A 7205-nucleotide genomic window follows, 5' to 3' on the forward strand; every position below is an offset into this window, starting at 1 on the left:
CAGTGATGGCCGACTAGGCCATCTTTTGATACATATGCAGCTAGAGTCAAGAGCTCCGGGGTACTGGTTAGTTCATAATGTTGCACCTACAGGGTTGCAGATCTCTTTAGCTCCTTGGATACTTTCTCTAGCTCTTCCATTGGGGGCCCTGTGATCCATCCAATAGCTGACTGTGAGCATCCACTTCTGTGTTTGCTAGGCCCCCGGCCTAGTCTCACAAGAGACAGCTATATCAGGGTCCTTTCAGCAAAATCTTGCTAGTGTATGCAATGGTGTCATTGTTTGGAGGCTGATTATGGGATGGATCCCTGGATATGGCAGTCTCTAGATGGTCCATCCTTTTGTCTCAGCTCCAAACTTTGTCTCTGTAACTCCTTCCATGGGTGATTGTTTCCAATTCTAAGAAGGGGCAAAGTGTCCACACTTTGGTCTTCGTTCTTCTTCAGTTTCATGTGTTTTGCAAATTGTATCTTATATCTCGGGTATACTAAGTTTCTGGGCTAATATCCACTTATCAGTGAGTACATATCATTTGAGTTCTTTTGTGATTGTGTTACCTCACTCAGGATGATGCTCTCCAGGTCCAATCATTTGCCTAGGAATTTCATAAATTCATTCTTTTTAATAGCTGAGTAGAACTCCATTGTGTAAATGTACCACATTTTTTCATATCCACTGAATCATTTTTAAAACTGAAGGTTGAAAGCTATAATCTTGTTATGTGTGATAGAATATACCAATAATCTCAGCACTGGGGAAGAGAAGACAGGAAGGTCAGAAGTTCAAGAACCACAGCTATATAGTAGTTCAAGACCCACTAGGGATGCATGAGACCTAGTTTCAAGAAAAAAATATATATCTTTAAGAAAAAAGTCTACCATTAAAAACACTTTGTCTTAGTTACTTTCATTCCTGTTTTAAAATACTCTGACAAAAACAACTTATGGGATAAAGGGTTTATTTTGACTCACAGTCCAAGAGGGACAGACCCATCAAGGCAGGGAAGACATGGTGGCAGAAATGAGACACTAGATGGTCACATTGTGTCCACACTCAAACAGGGCAAAGAGAAAGCTGTACAGTCTGAAGGCCTGCCCTCAGTGACCCAAGGGCCACCCACAGTGATTCACATCCTAAAGATCTCACAGCCTTCCCAAACAGTGCTGCCAGATGGTGACCAAATGCTCAAGTACATGAGCCTGCAAGGGACAATTCATGTTGAAACCATCCAACCTGGACCTTAAATACAGAGAGTTAATACTTCTAATCTTCAAATATCTAGAAGCAACTATGGTATGTGTCTCAGACTCTCCCTGTTGAAAAGCTACCAGTTGTAAGTCTAGAGAAACTGTGCAAGGTCCTGAGATGGAGAAAGGAGGTAAGAAGCAGAGGGAAGGAGTAAATGGGTGTTAATAAAATCAGTACCTAAGCCCTCATTTGCCAAATGAGGCTGTTCAAATCCCTGCTACTGGAGTCAGAGCAGCAGCCACCTACTATTCAAGGAGAAAGCCTGATGTCCTTTCTCTTCTGTGCATCTTCTCCCTCATAATGGATCAATATTTATTAAGTTAATCCCTCTACTAATACTTTCTAGATCCCATGAACAACAACAAATACACTTCTCTCACCAGCTAACAGATCTGTGAGTATGTCTATCTTCAGTGCTCAGACATCTAAAAATAGTCCCAAGGGCTTTGCTTCTTTAGTGAATCCAATCACAAGTCGCAGGTTTCTGGCACTGAAAGTAAGTTCTTATTACTGTTACCATGCATTTTCTTTCTGCATTTCTCATCAGGACAGACACAACACACACACACACACACACACACACACACACACACACACACACACACCTCATTAGGTTTCTTTAAGCTATCAGATCATCTTCGCCCCCACACACTTCAAGCTATCCAAGCACTCTCCCTCACACACATTGAACTGTTGGAATGTTCTCCCTCACACTGTAGTGAGAATTCTGGAATTTTGGCTTATTTAAAAAACACAGAAATATTATAAGATGTTTTCGTTTCAATCCCAGGTGTAGGGATATGGGGCTTCTTCACAGAAGCTGACTATGATTTGTCTGGTGTTCTAGCAGAGGCATGGTTTGCCAGCTGCAGATAGTTTCTGCAATTGGGTGTCATTTGGAATTCTGGGAATTTTTCACTGGGTACATAAATACTAGGGTCCCAAGAGGCAGGGTTGGTGGTTGGTGGTTTTGTTTTGTTTTGTTTTGGGGGTGTGTGGTTTGTTAGTAGTTGTGCTCAAAGAAGAAACAAGAAATAAATTAGACTCAGAGATCTCTAGCCCTCTCTCTCCCCCTCTATCCTTCCTTCTCTCCTATCAAGTGATGAAGTGAAACCAGGGAATAAAGGATGGGGAAAAAAACGAACCAAAAACGTAGCTAAGATCAGCTTCAAACATACTTTAAACTATGACGGACTCTCCCACACACATACTTTGAGCTTTGGATCATCCTCGTATAGTGAGAATTTTTGGTTTCCTTAAAAAACACAGAAAGCTTATGCTTTTGTTTTAATCCTCAGTATGAGATATGGCACTGCTTTGAAGCAGGTGACTAGGATTTGCCCCATGCTCTAGCAGAGGCATGATTTTGCCAGCCTCTGTTTCTGTAATTGTGTGATGTTTGGAATTCTGGGAACTTTTCAGGGGATGTATAAATGCTAGGTCCTCAAGAGATGTTGTTGGTTGGTTGCTGTTGGTTGTTGTTGGTTAAGTGGTTATGTGCAAAGAAGACACAAGAAGAAATTAGATATCCTGATGGAGAAGATTTCCCAAGGAACCTGTTATGGTTTGTATATGCTTGGCCCAGAGAGTGGCATTATTAGAAAGAGTCGCCCTGTTGGAGTAGGTGTGTCACTGTGGGTATGGGCTATAAGACCCTCATCCTAGCTGCCTGGAAGCCACTAATGGCCTTCAGATGAAGATAAACTCTCAGCTCCACCATACCTGCCTAAATACGATAATGGACAGAACCCCTGAATCTGTAAGCCAGTCTCAATTAAATGTTGTCCTTGTAAGAGTTGCCTTGGTCATGGTGTCTGTTCACAGCAGTAAAACCCTAACTAAGACAGAACCCAAAGGCCCTATTCATCAGGAAGTAATCTAATGATAATGTTGGCCCCTTTCCTTTTTATCTTTCTTCTCTCCTATCTAATGTTAGGGTATTGAAAGGGTAGGAGCAGGTGGATAAGGGTGGAAAAAAAGAACTCACAAAGTATCGAATGCTAGCTACATCCTCCCACACACACTTTGAAGGAGCTAGTTAACATACACTCCTTTTTAAAGTTTTTTTCCAGAATATAACTTCTTTTTTGTTTTCTAAATAAAGTTTCATCTTTATTTCCTAAAATTAAGAGCTAGGTTCTTATAGCATGATGATCAGCCTCCTTCTCTCCCTCCCTAAATGCTACTGAATCAGCTCATGGTCTCATAGTTTGTCCCAGTCAGCACTGGTTCATGTGCCACCTCCTCACCAGAGCCAGCATCATTACCTCTTTTACTATAGAAAATCCCCACCCCACCCCCAGCAGCTGCCTTCCAGAATGCCTTGAGCATATTGTGTGCAAGGGAGTCTCACCTGCTCTCGACTGCCTTTTATTGTCTTCCAGGGACTACACCTGGGCAGCTTTTCATACTAGTCAAGCAGGTGGACCGCGGGCTTATGAGATGCAAAGTTTTGTGTGTGGAAATCCTAAATGCAAAGCAATGGCCCTTGAGAGGTCATTAGGTCAGAAGGAAGGAGGCTCAATGAGTGGTCCCAGGAACCTTATAAATCAAAAACACCACAATGAGAGAAAAAGAAGGAAAAGAAACCCCAGAGAACTTCCTAGTGTTTTATTAGACAGGAACCAAACAGAATACAACCACCTGTGAATCAGGCCGGCAGCAGATGCCAGCTCTTTCCATGCTGTGATCTCGGAGTTGGAACCAGAACTATGAGACATTAATTTATGTCAGTCCAGGGAATTCTGTTAGAGCCAGTTCACATGATCAAACCTGGCTCTGGCATCACCTTTTCTGAGAAACTTGCACCAATTCTTCAAAACTCCTCAAATACAAACTATTCCATAAATTAACAAGGACTCTTCTCGGGACTGGGCTAGAGGCCGTTCATCTGACATGCTGGCAAGTAACCTTGCCACATTTGCCTGCCCTGATCATTTGCCTGGGGCTGAATTCAAAAGGCAGGGACTAGACTCTTTGGCAGAGGAATTTTGAAGGCCATAACAGTCAGTCTGTGCCATGGCTACTGGTCATTTCTATCAGCCAGATTTCCAGTGAAGAAGAGTAGAATATGTGTCAGAAGCATGAAGTTCAGTGAGAAAAGGAACTTAAATTGGGTTTCAGAAATGGCTGTAAGAATGCATAGCTGTGATTGTTGAGATCAGTGCCCTGACCTCTTCAGGACCCCACATACTGTGCAACAGGACACCAGGAAAAGACCCTGGAAGGCAGCAGTCAAACCATCAAAAGCTCTGGGGTGCAAAAACACAGGCTTACATGGAAAGGGACTGGGTAAACAAAACAAGCTCCCAACACTCTTGCTCAAAGAGGAGCAAAAGACAAGCATTATCCCAAGCTCGACCTTGAAGGTGCACAGAGGCCGCTGCAGGGGTGGCGAGAGGCTACATCAAGACCTGGCAGCAGAAGGTGGCAAGGTATAAACGTGAGGCTTGCTCCGAGGTTCCAGGAAGCCAAAGAAATCAGTCAGGTACCCCATGTGGAGCTCAGGAGTGGGCTCTGTGTGGAGCAGTGAGGTGAAGCCTGAGTTGCAGTAGAAACCCAAGGATAATGAAAAGTTGCATGTGCTGAGTCTGCCACATAGGCTGCAGTTGGCCAAGACCCTTGAATCCCTTGTGTTGTCATCAAGAGCTTCAGCCACTGGGCAGGTGCCCTTCAGGATTTTGTGTCTGCTCTTCTGGATCCTGAACTTGCTTTATTCCAGTCTTTCCTCCTCTTTGGAATAGGTATGTTTACTCTATGCCTTCCTTTGTTGAAAATAAGTAACTTGTGTTTTGAGTGTACATGGGCTCATAGTTAAGAGATTGCCTTGAGTCTTAAAAGACAAATTTAAATTTGGTCTTTGACAGTGTGGAAACTGCAAGACTATGAGAATTTGCACTAAGTATATTATTCATAATGAGATGGTCATATCCCTCTGGGGAACAGGATCAAAGACATTATGGTTTCAATAGGGAATGTCCCCTAGAGGCTCTTTCTAGTTAGGGGTCTGTTTCAACAGTAAAAAATATGACCAAAAGCAACTTGGGAAGAAAAGAATTTATATCATCTTACAACTTTCAGGTCCATAATTGAGGAACATCAGGAAATGGTCTCAAGGCAGGAACTGAGGCAGACATTGCTTATTGACCAGTTCCTCCTGGCTTGCTCAGTTTGCTTTCTTATATACCCAGGATCATGACCCCAGGGATGGCCATGTTCACAGTGAACTGAACTCAAATACAGCAATCATCGAACAAGAAAATGCCCTGAAAGCTTTTACCCACAGGCCACACTGATGAGCCACTTTCTCAATTGGCGTTTCCTTTTCTCGGATGACTGTAGACACACTAGCCATCCAAGAGTGATGTGTTTGAATCTTGGACCTGTCTTTTAGCACTGTTTTAAGGAGCTGTGAGTACAAAGGAGTTTTGGGATGTAGAACCTAACTCGAGGAAGTGGGCTGGTAAGAGCTCATTAGGGATGAGCGCTCAGCTCTGCTTCTGAGTCTGCTGTGATGTGAGGAGTCCCAGGCATCAGAAGCCAATGTTCATTCAGATGCCCTGGGATAAACTCTCTTTATTGGTGACATCTGTTTTGTAAATGACATAAGTAGAAATATGCATCTTGAGTCCTGACGACAGCTTAGCTGTTATAGTTGCTAGATTATCCTCCAAAGGACTCAGTCCCAGCACCCATGTTGGGCAGCTCACAGTTACCTGAAGCCCCAGCACCAAAAGATCCCGTGCCCTCTTCTGGTCTCCCCGAGCCTCTGCATACCTGTGAGATAAACACATGTACACAATTTTTTTTAATTAAATTAAAAAAGAGTCACCTTAAAGCATGAAACATGGGTCAATTAAACTTAAGATCGATCAGACACCTTCTGACTAACTCTAGTTATCATCCCCACAGCTGTTAAACTATTTACCTGCTGCAGAGGAGCATGGTGAAGGCGAGAAATTCCTTCCTGCCTTTGAAATCACCCAGAGAAAAACCCAAAAGAGTAACTTCCAATATGAACCGAAGAGATCCAACCTACAGAGTACACAAGACGGGGCAGCAGAGGGAAAATCACTGCAGCCATGGAAAATAACCGACTGGACAGTCCGAGGCATGATGTTGATTTTATTTAGAAGCTACCTCCTACTGTGATGGGTGTGTGAATTCAGGCCTGTAGTACTGTGAAACAGTCAACAGTGATGAGAAAGGGCAAGCGAGGCAAGTAGTGGAGGGCTAGCTGTCCATTCCCAAGGCCCTGAGTTCAATCTCCAGCATTGCCTGATGTCATTGTCATCAATATCAACATAAAATCATCATCATTACTTACTTTCCCAGAGTAGCTACTCTCCACAGCATTTTCCACCCATGCCTGCCAACTTAAGATATGAACAGAAAATATAAGGTGTGAAAATGGTCAGAAACATGGACATGTGGTGGATAGAGGTGAGGAGTTGTGACAGAGATAACCCAAGAGCTGAGGGGAGGCAGAGGAAGGGAGAGGAAGGGAGACCGACTGGAATCAGTGCAGAGCCTTGTGTGCCCTAAACAAGTGCCTTACCATTGAGCAATACCCCAGTCCTTTAATGGTCTGTTGGTTGATTTAGCTTGTAGCCCAAGCAGGACATGAACTCATTCTGTAACAGCAGGCAAACCATGAGCTTATGATCCTCCCCAGTAGCAAGGCTGACAGGCCTGCTACCAGCATCTTTCTCAATAGTAATGGTGTGTTGGCAAGAATCCTCAGAGGGTAAAGACACCTGCTATGGAGGCTGATAGTTGTGTTCAGTCCCCAGGACCCAAGTGGTGAAAGGAAAGAACGGCTTCCCACAAGTTGTCCTCTGACCTCTTCTCCTGGGTCACCAGCCCCCTTCCCCACCCTGAGTACACATAAAGAATTAATAAGTTTTTAAATTGTTAGGATGGAGTAAACCTAGAGACAAGGTTTTCTCACCTTTTTG

Source organism: Mus caroli, unplaced genomic scaffold (assembly GCF_978045245.1).
Source record: "Mus caroli unplaced genomic scaffold, Mus_caroli_1 scaffold_7, whole genome shotgun sequence".
Lineage (NCBI taxonomy): Eukaryota > Metazoa > Chordata > Mammalia > Rodentia > Muridae > Mus > Mus caroli.